Consider the following 9,946-nt stretch of genomic DNA (forward strand, 5'->3'; position numbering starts at 1 on the left):
GGCTCGTTTGACCTTTCAAATGGGTCGTACAAGCCGTGATGGCCAACCGTATGCATAGAAAAGGTCTTGACGGACGTCCACAAAAAAATTTGGCATTTTTGACGCCGGAATACGGATCACCCAAAAAATGGTGTGCAATAGCACACGAAAATCGTCGAAATGAGGCGTATGCTCGCTTCGGGGCTCGTTTGACCTTCCAAATGGGTCGGACAAGCCGTGATGGCCAACCGTATGCATAGACAAGGTCTTGATGGACGTCTACGAAAACATTTGGCATTTGTGACGTCGGAATCCGGATCACTCAAAAAATGGTGTGCTATAGCACACGAAAATCGTCGAAATGAGGCGTATGCTCGCTTCGGGGCTCGTTTGACCTTCCAAATGGGTCGGACAAGCCGTGATGGCCAACCGTATGCATAGACAAGGTCTTGACGGACGTCCACGAAAAAATTTGGCATTTTTGACGTCGGAATCTGGATCAATAAAAAAATGGTGTGCAATAGCACACGAAAATCGTCGAAATGAGGCGTATGCTCGCTTCGGGGCTTGTTTGACCTTCCAAATAGGTCGTACAAGCCGTGATGGCCAACCGTATGCATAGACAAGGTCTTGACGGACTTCCACAAAAAAATTTGGCATTTTTTACGTCGGAATCCCGATCACCCAAAAAATGGTGTGCTATAGCACACGAAAATCGTCGAAATGAGGCGTATGCTCGCTTTGGGGCTCGTTTGACCCTCCAAATGGGTCGAACAAGCCGTGATGGCCAACCGTATGCATAGACAAGGTCTTAACGGACGTCCACAAAAAAATTTGGCATTTTTGACGTCGGAATCCGGATCACCCAAAAAATGGTGTGCTATAGCACACGAAAATCGTCGAAATGAGGCGTATGCTCGCTTCGGGGCTTGTTTGACCTTCCAAATGGGTCGGAAAAGCCGTGATGGCCAACCGTATGCATAGACAACGTCTTGACGGACGTCCACGAACAAATTTGGTATTTTTGACGTCGGAATCCTGATCACCCAAAAAATGGTGTGCAATAGCACACGAAAATCGTCGAAATGAGGCGTATGCTCGCTTCGGGGCTCGTTTGACCTTCCAAATGGGTCGGAAAAGCTGTGATGGCCAACCGTATGCATAGACAACATCTTGACGGACGTCCACGAATAAAATTTGGCATTTTTGACCTCGGAATCCTGATCACCCAAAAAATGGTGTGCAATAGCACACGAAAATCGTCGAAATGAGGCGTATGCTCGCTTCGGGGCTCGTTTGACCTTCCAAATGGGTCGGAAAAGCCGTTATGGCCAACCGTTTGCATAGACAACGTCTTGACGGACGTCCACGCACAAATTTGGCATTTTTGACGTCGGAATCCTGATCACCCAAAAAATGGTGAGCAATAGCACACGAAAATGGTTAAAATGAGGCGTATGCTGGCTTCGGGGCTCGTTTGACCTTCCAAATGGGTCGGAAAAGCCGTGATGGCCAACCGTATGCATAGACAACGTCTTGACGGACGTCCACGAACAAATTTGTTATTTTTGACGTCGGAATCCTGATCACCCTAAAAATGGTGTGCAATAGCACACGAAAATCGTCGAAATGAGGCGTATGCTCGCTTCGGGGCTCGTTTGACCTTCCAAATCTGTCGGAAAAGCGGTGATGGCCAACCGTATGCATAGACAACGTCTTGACGGACGTCCACGAACAAATTTGGCATTTTTGACGTCGGAATCTCGATCACCCAAAAAATGGTGTGCAATAGCACACGAAAATCGTCGAAATGAGGCGTATGCTCGCTTCGGGGCTCGTTTGACCCTCCAAATGGGTCGGAAAAGCCGTGATGGCCAACCGTATGCATAGACAACGTCTTGACCGACGTCCACGAACAAATTTGGCATTTTTGACGTCGGAATCCAGATCACCCAAAAAAAGGTGTGTAATAGCACACGAAAATCGTTTAAATGAGGCGTATGCTCGCTTCGGAGCTCGTTTGACCTTCCAAATGGGTCGGAAAAGCCGTGATGGCCAACCGTATGCATAGACAACGTCTTGACGGACGTCCAAGAACAAATTTGGCATTTTTGACGTCGGAATCCTGATCACCCAAAAACTGGTGTGCAATAGCATATGAAAATCGTGGAAATGAGGCGTATGCTCGCTTCGGGGCTCGTTTGACCTTCCAAATCTGTCGGAAAAGCCGTGATGGCCAACCGTATACATAGACAACGTCTTGACGGACGTCCATGAACAAATTTGGCATTTTTGACGTCGGAATCCTATTCACCCAAAAAATGGTGTGCAATAGCACACGAAAATCATCGAAATGAGGCGTATGCTCGCTTCGGGGCTCGTTTCGCTTCGGGGCTCGTTTGACCTTCCAAATGGGTCGAAAAAGCCGTGATGGCCAACCGTATGCATAGACAACGTCTTGACGGACGTCCACGAACAAATTTGGCATTTTTGACATCGGAATCCCGATCACCCAAAAAATGGTGTGTAATAGCACACGAAAATTGTTTAAATGTGGCGTATGCTCGCTTCGGGGCTCGTTTGACCTTCCAAATGGGTCGAAAAAGCCGTGATTGCCAACCGTATGCATAGACAACATCTTGACGGACGTCCACGAACAAATTTGGCATTTTTGACATCGAAATCCCGATCACCCAAAAAATGGTGTGCAATACCACACGAAAATCGTCAAAATGAGGCGTATGCTCGCTTCGGGGCTCGTTTGACCTTCAAAATGGGTCGGAAAAGCCGTGATGGCCAACCGTATACATAGACAACGTCTTGACGGACGTCCATGAACAAATTTGGCATTTTTGACGTCGGAATCCTATTCACCCAAAAAATGGTGTGCAATAGCACACGAAAATCATCGAAATGAGGCGTATGCTCGCTTCGGGGCTCGTTTCGCTTCGGGGCTCGTTTGACCTTCCAAATGGGTCGAAAAAGCCGTGATGGCCAACCGTATGCATAGACAACGTCTTGACGGACGTCCATGAACAAATTTGGCATTTTTGACGTCGGAATCCTATTCACCCAAAAAATGGTGTGCAATAGCACACGAAAATCATCGAAATGAGGCGTATGCTCGCTTCGGGGCTCGTTTCGCTTCGGGGCTCGTTTGACCTTCCAAATGGGTCGAAAAAGCCGTGATGGCCAACCGTATGCATAGACAACGTCTTGACGGACGTCCACGAACAAATTTGGCATTTTTGACATCGGAATCCCGATCACCCAAAAAATGGTGTGTAATAGCACACGAAAATTGTTTAAATGTGGCGTATGCTCGCTTCGGGGCTCGTTTGACCTTCCAAATGGGTCGAAAAAGCCGTGATTGCCAACCGTATGCATAGACAACATCTTGACGGACGTCCACGAACAAATTTGGCATTTTTGACATCGAAATCCCGATCACCCAAAAAATGGTGTGCAATACCACACGAAAATCGTCAAAATGAGGTGTATGCTCGCTTCGGGGCTCGTTTGACCTTCCAAATGGGTCGAAAAAGCCGTGATGGCCAACCGTATGCATAGACAACGTCTTGACGGACGTCCACAAACAAATTTGGCATTTTTTACGTCGAATCCTGATCACCCAAAAAATGGTGTGCAATAGCATATGAAAATCGTGGAAATGAGGCGTATGCTCGCTTCGGGGCTCGTTTGACCTTCTAAATCTGTCGGAAAAGCGGTGATGGCCAACCGTATACATAGACAACGTCTTGACGGACGTCCATGAACAAATTTGGCATTTTTGACGTCGGAATCCTGATCACCCAAAAAATGGTGTGCAATAGCACACGAAAATCGTCAAAATGAGGCGTATGCTCGCTTCGGGGCTCGTTTGACCTTCCAAATGGGTCGGAAAAGCCGTGATGGCCAACCGTATGCATAGACAACGTCTTGACGGACGTCCACGAACAAATTTCGCATTTTTGACATCGGAATCCCGATCACCCAAAAAATGGTGTTTAATAGCACACGAAAATTGTTTAAATGAGGCGTATGCTCGCTTCGGGGCTCGTTTGACCTTCCAAATGGGTCGGAAAAGCCGTGATGGCCAACCGTATGCATAGACAACGTCTTGACGGACGTCCACGAACAAATTTGGCATTTTTGACGTCGGAATCTCGATCACCCAAAAAATGGTGTGTAATAGCACACAAAAATCGTTTAAATGAGGCGTATACTCGCTTCGGGGCTCGTTTGACTTTCCAAATGGGTCGGAAAAGCTGTGATGGCCAACCGTATGCATAGACAACGTCTTGACGGACGTCCATGAACAAATTTGGCATTTTTGACGTCGGAATCCTGATCACCCAAAAAATGGTGTGCAATAGCACACGAAAATCGTCGAAATGAGGCGTATGCTCGCTTCGGGGCTCGTTTGACCTTCCAAATCTGTCGGAAAAGCCGTGATGGCCAACCGTATGCATAGACAACGTCTTGACGGACGTCCACGAACAAATTTGGCTTTTTAGACGTCGGAATCTCGATCACCCAAAAAATGGTGTGCAATAGCACACGAAAATCGTCGAAATGAGGCGTATGCTCGCTTCGGGGCTCGTTTGACCTTCCAAATGGGTCGGAAAAGCCGTGATGGCCAACCGTATGCATAGACAACGTCTTGACGGACGTCCACGCACAAATTTGGCATTTTTGACGTCGGAATCCTGATCACCCAAAAAATGGTGTGCAATAGCACACGAAAATCGTCGAAATGAGGCGTATGCTAGCTTCGGGGCTCGTTTGACCTTCCAAATGGGTCGAAAAAGCCGTGATGGCCAACCGTATGCATAGACAACGTCTTGACGGACGTCCACGAACAAATTTGGTATTTTTGACGTCGGAATCCTGATCACCCAAAAAATGGTGTGCAATAGCACACGAAAATCGTCGAAATGAGGCGTATGCTCACTTCGGGGCTCGTTTGACCTTCCAAATCTGTCGGAAAAGCTGTGATGGCCAACCGTATGCATAGACAACGTCTTGACGGACGTCCACGAACAAATTTGGCTTTTTTGACGTCGGAATCCTGATCACCCAAAAAATGGTCTGCAATAGCACAAGAAAATCGTCGAAATGAGGCGTATGCTCGCTTCGGGGCTCGTTTGACCATCCAAATTGGTCGGAAAAGCCGTGATGGCCAACCGTATGCATAGACAACGTCTTGACGGACGTCCATGAATAAATTTTGCATTTTTGACTTCAGAATCCTGATCACTTAAAAAATGGTGTGCAATAGCACACGAATATCGTCGAAATGAGGCGTATGCTCGCTTCGGGGCTCGTTTGACCTTCCAAATGGGTCGGAAAAGCCGTGATGGCCAACCGTATGCATAGACAACGTCTTGACGGACGTCCACAAACAAATTTGGCTTTTTTGACGTCGGAATCCCGATCACCCAAAAAATGGTGTGCAATAGCACACGGAAATCGTAGAAATGAGGCGTATGCTCGCTTCGGGGCTCGTTTGACCTTCCAAATGGGTCGGAAAAGCCGTGATGGCCAACCGTATGCATAGACAACGTCTTGACGGACGTCCACGAACAAATTTGGCTTTTTTGACGTCAAAATCCCGATCACCCCAAAAATGGTGTGCAATAGCACACGAAAATCATCGAAATGAGGCGTGTGCTCGCTTCGGCGCTCGTTTGATCTTCCAAATGGGTCGAAAAAGCAATGATGGCCAACCGTATGCATAGAAAATGTCTTGACGGACGTCCACTCACAAATTTGGCATTTTGACGTCGGAATCCTGATCACGCAAAAAATGGTGTGCAATAGCACACGAAAATCGTCGAAATGAGACGTATGCTCGCTTCGGGGCTCGTTTGACCTTCCAAATGGGTCGGAAAAGCCGTGATGGCCAATCGTATGCATAGACAACGTCTTGACGGACGTCCACGAACAAATTTGGCATTTTTGACGTCGGAATCCCGATCACCCAAAAAATGGTGTGTAATAGCACATGAAAATCGTTGAAATGAGGCGTATGCTCGCTTCGGGGCTCGTTTGACCTTCCAAATGGGTCGAAAAAGCCGTGATGGCCAACCGTATGCATAGACAACGTCTTGACGGACGTCCACGAACAAATTTGGCATTTTTGACGTCGGAATCCTGATCACCCAAAAAATGGTGTGCAATAGCATAAGAAAATCGTCGAAATGAGGCGTATGCTCGCTTCGGGGCTCGTTTGACCTTCCAAATCTGTCAGAAAAGCCGTGATGGCCAACCGTATGCATAGACAACGTCTTGACGGACGTCCATGAACAAATTTGGCATTTTTGACGTCGGAATCCTATTCACCCAAAAAATGGTGTGCAATAGCACACGAAAATCATCGAAATGAGGCGTATGCTCGCTTCGGGGCTCGTTTCGCTTCGGGGCTCGTTTGACCTTCCAAATGGGTCGGAAAAGCCGTGATGGCAAACCGTATGCATAGACAACGTCTTGACGGACGTCCACGAACAAATTTGGCATTTTTGACGTTGGAATCCCGATCACCCAAAAAATGGTGTGCAATACCACACGAAAATCGTCAAAATGAGGCGTATGCTCGCTTCGGGGCTCGTTTGACCTTCCAAATGGGTCGGAAAAGCCAAGATGGCAACCCGTATGAATAGACAATGTCTTGACGGACGTCCACGAAAAAATTTGGCATTTTTGACGTTGGAATCCCGATCACCCAAAAAATGGTGTGCACTAGCACACGAAAATCATCAAAATGAGGCGTATGCTCACTTCGGGGCTCGTTTGACCTTCCAAATGGGTCGGAAAAGCCGTGATGGCCAACCGTATGCATAGACAACGTCTTGACGGACGTCCATGAAAAAATTTGGCATTTTTGACGTCGGAATCCCGATCACCCAAAAAATGGTGTGCAATAGCACACGAAAATCGTCAAAATGAGGCGTATGCTCGCTTCGGGGCTTGTTTGACCTTCCAAATGGGTCGGAAAAGCCGTGATGGCCAACCGTATGCATAGACAACGTCTTGACGGACGTCCACGTACAATTTTGGCATTTTTGACGTCGGAATCCCGATCACCCAAAAAATGGTGTGTAATAGCACACGAAAATCGTTTAAATGAGGCGTATGCTCGCTTCGGGGCTCGTTTGACCTTCCAAATGGGTCGGAAAAGCCGTGATGGCCAACCGTATGCATAGACAACGTCTTGACAGACGTCCACGAACAAATTTGGCATTTTTGACGTCGGAATCCCGATCACCCAAAAAATGGTGTGCAATAGCACACGAAAATCGTCAAAATGAGGCGTATGCTCGCTTCGGGGCTCGTTTGACTTTCCAAATGGGTCGGAAAAGCTGTGATGGACAACCGTATGCATAGACAACGTCTTGACGGACGTCCATGAACAAATTTGGCATTTTTGACGTCGGAATCCCGATCACCCAAAAAATGGTGTGCAATACCACACGAAAATCGTCAAAATGAGGTGTATGCTCGCTTCGGGGCTCGTTTGACCTTCCAAATGGGTCAGAAAAGCCGTGATGGCCAACCGTATGCATAGACAACGTCTTGACGGACGTCCACGAACAAATTTGGCATTTTTGACGTCGGAATCCCGATCACCCAAAAAATGGTGTGCAATAGCACACGAAAATCGTCAAAATGAGGCGTATGCTCGCTTCGGGGCTCGTTTGACCTTCCAAATGGGTCGGAAAAGCCGTGATGGCCAACCGTATGCATAGACAACGTCTTGACGGACGGCCATGAACAAATTTGGCATTTTTGACGTCGGAATCCCGATCACTCAAAAAATGGTGTGCAATAGCACACGAAAATCGTCAAAATGAGGCGTATGCTCGCTTCGGGGCTCGTTTGACCTTCCAAATGGGTCGGAAAAGCCGTGATGGCCAACCGTATGCATAGACAACGTCTTGACGGACGTCCACGAACAAATTTCGCATTTTTGACATCGGAATCCCGATCACCCAAAAAATGGTGTTTAATAGCACACGAAAATTGTTTAAATGAGGCGTATGCTCGCTTCGGGGCTCGTTTGACCTTCCAAATGGGTCGAAAAAGCCGTGATGGCCAACCGTATGCATAGACAACGTCTTGACGGACGTCCACGAACAAATTTGGTATTTTTGACGTCGGAATCCTGATCACCCAAAAAATGGTGTGCAATAGCATACGAAAATCGTCGAAATGAGGCGTATGCTCGCTTCGGGGCTCGTTTGACCTTCCAAATCTGTCGGAAAAGCCGTGATGGCCAACCGTATGCATAGACAACGTCTTGACGGACGTCCATGAACAAATTTGGCATTTTTGACGTCGGAATCCTATTCACCCAAAAAATGGTGTGCAATAGCACACGAAAATCATCGAAATGAGGCGTATGCTCGCTTCGGGGCTCGTTTCGCTTCGAAGCTCGTTTGACCTTCCAAATGGGTCGGAAAAGCCGTGATGGGCAACCGTATGCATAGAGAACGTCTTGACGGACGTCCACGAACAAATTTCGCATTTTTGACATCGGAATCCCGATCACCCAAAAAATGGTGTGTAATAGCACACGAAAATTGTTTAAATGTGGCATATGCTCGCTTAGGGGCTCGTTTGACCTTCCAAATGGGTCGGAAAAGCCGTGATGGCCAACCATATGCCTAGACAACGTCTTGACGGACGTCCACGAACAAATTTGGCATTTTTGACGTCGGAATCCCGATCACCCAAAAAATGGTGTGCAATACCACACGAAAATCGTCAAAATGAGGCGTATGCTCGCTTCGGGGCTCGTTTGACTTTCCAAATGGGTCGGAAAAGCCGTGATGGCCAACCGTATGCATAGACAACGTCTTGACGGACGTCCACGAAAAAATTTGGCATTTTTGACGTTGGAATCCCGATCACCCAAAAAATGGTGTGCAATAGCACACGAAAATCATCAAAATGAGGCGTATGCTCACTTCGGGGCTCGTTTGACCTTCCAAATGGGTCGGAAAAGCCGTGATGGCCAACCGTATGCATAGACAACGTCTTGACGGACGACCACGAACAAATTTGGCATTTTTGACATCGGAATCCCGATCACCCAAAAATGGTGTGCAATAGCACACGAAAATCGTCGAAATGAGGCATATGCTCACTTCGGGGCTCGTTTGACCTTCCAAATGGGTCGGAAAAGCCGTGATGGCCAACCATATGCATAGACAACGTCTTGACGGACGTCCACGAACAAATTTGGCATTTTTGACGTCGGAATCCCGATCACCCAAAAAATGGTGTGCAATAGCACACGAAAATCGTCAAAATGCGGCGTATGCTCGCTTCGGGGCTCGTTTGACCTTCCAAATGAGTCGGAAAAGCCGTGATGGCTAACTATATGCATAGACAACGTCTTGACGGACGTCCACGAACAAATTTGGCATTTTTGATGTCGGAATCCCGATCACCCAAAAAATGGTGTGCAATAGCACATGAAAATCGTTAAAATGAGGCGTATTCTCGCTTCGGGGCTCGTTTGACCTTCCAAATGGGTCGGAAAAGCCGTGATGGCCAACCGTATGCATAGACAACGTCTTGACGGATGCCCACGAACAAATTTCGCATTTTTGACATCGGAATCCCGATCACCCAAAAAATGGTGTTTAATAGCACACGAAAATTGTTTAAATGAGGCGTATGCTCGCTTCGGGGCTCGTTTGACCTTCCAAATGGGTCGAAAAAGCCGTGATGGCCAACCGTATGCATAGACAACGTCTTGACGGACGTCCATGAACAAATTTGGCATTTTTGACGTCGGAATCCTATTCACCCAAAAAATGGTGTGCAATAGCACACGAAAATCATCGAAATGAGGCGTATGCTCGCTTCGGGGCTCGTTTCGCTTCGGGGCTCGTTTGACCTTCCAAATGGGTCGAAAAAGCCTTGATGGCCAACCGTATGCATAGACAACGTCTTGACG

The sequence above is a fragment of the Solanum lycopersicum genome, chromosome 11, assembly GCF_036512215.1.
Source record: "Solanum lycopersicum chromosome 11, SLM_r2.1".
NCBI lineage: Eukaryota > Viridiplantae > Streptophyta > Magnoliopsida > Solanales > Solanaceae > Solanum > Solanum lycopersicum.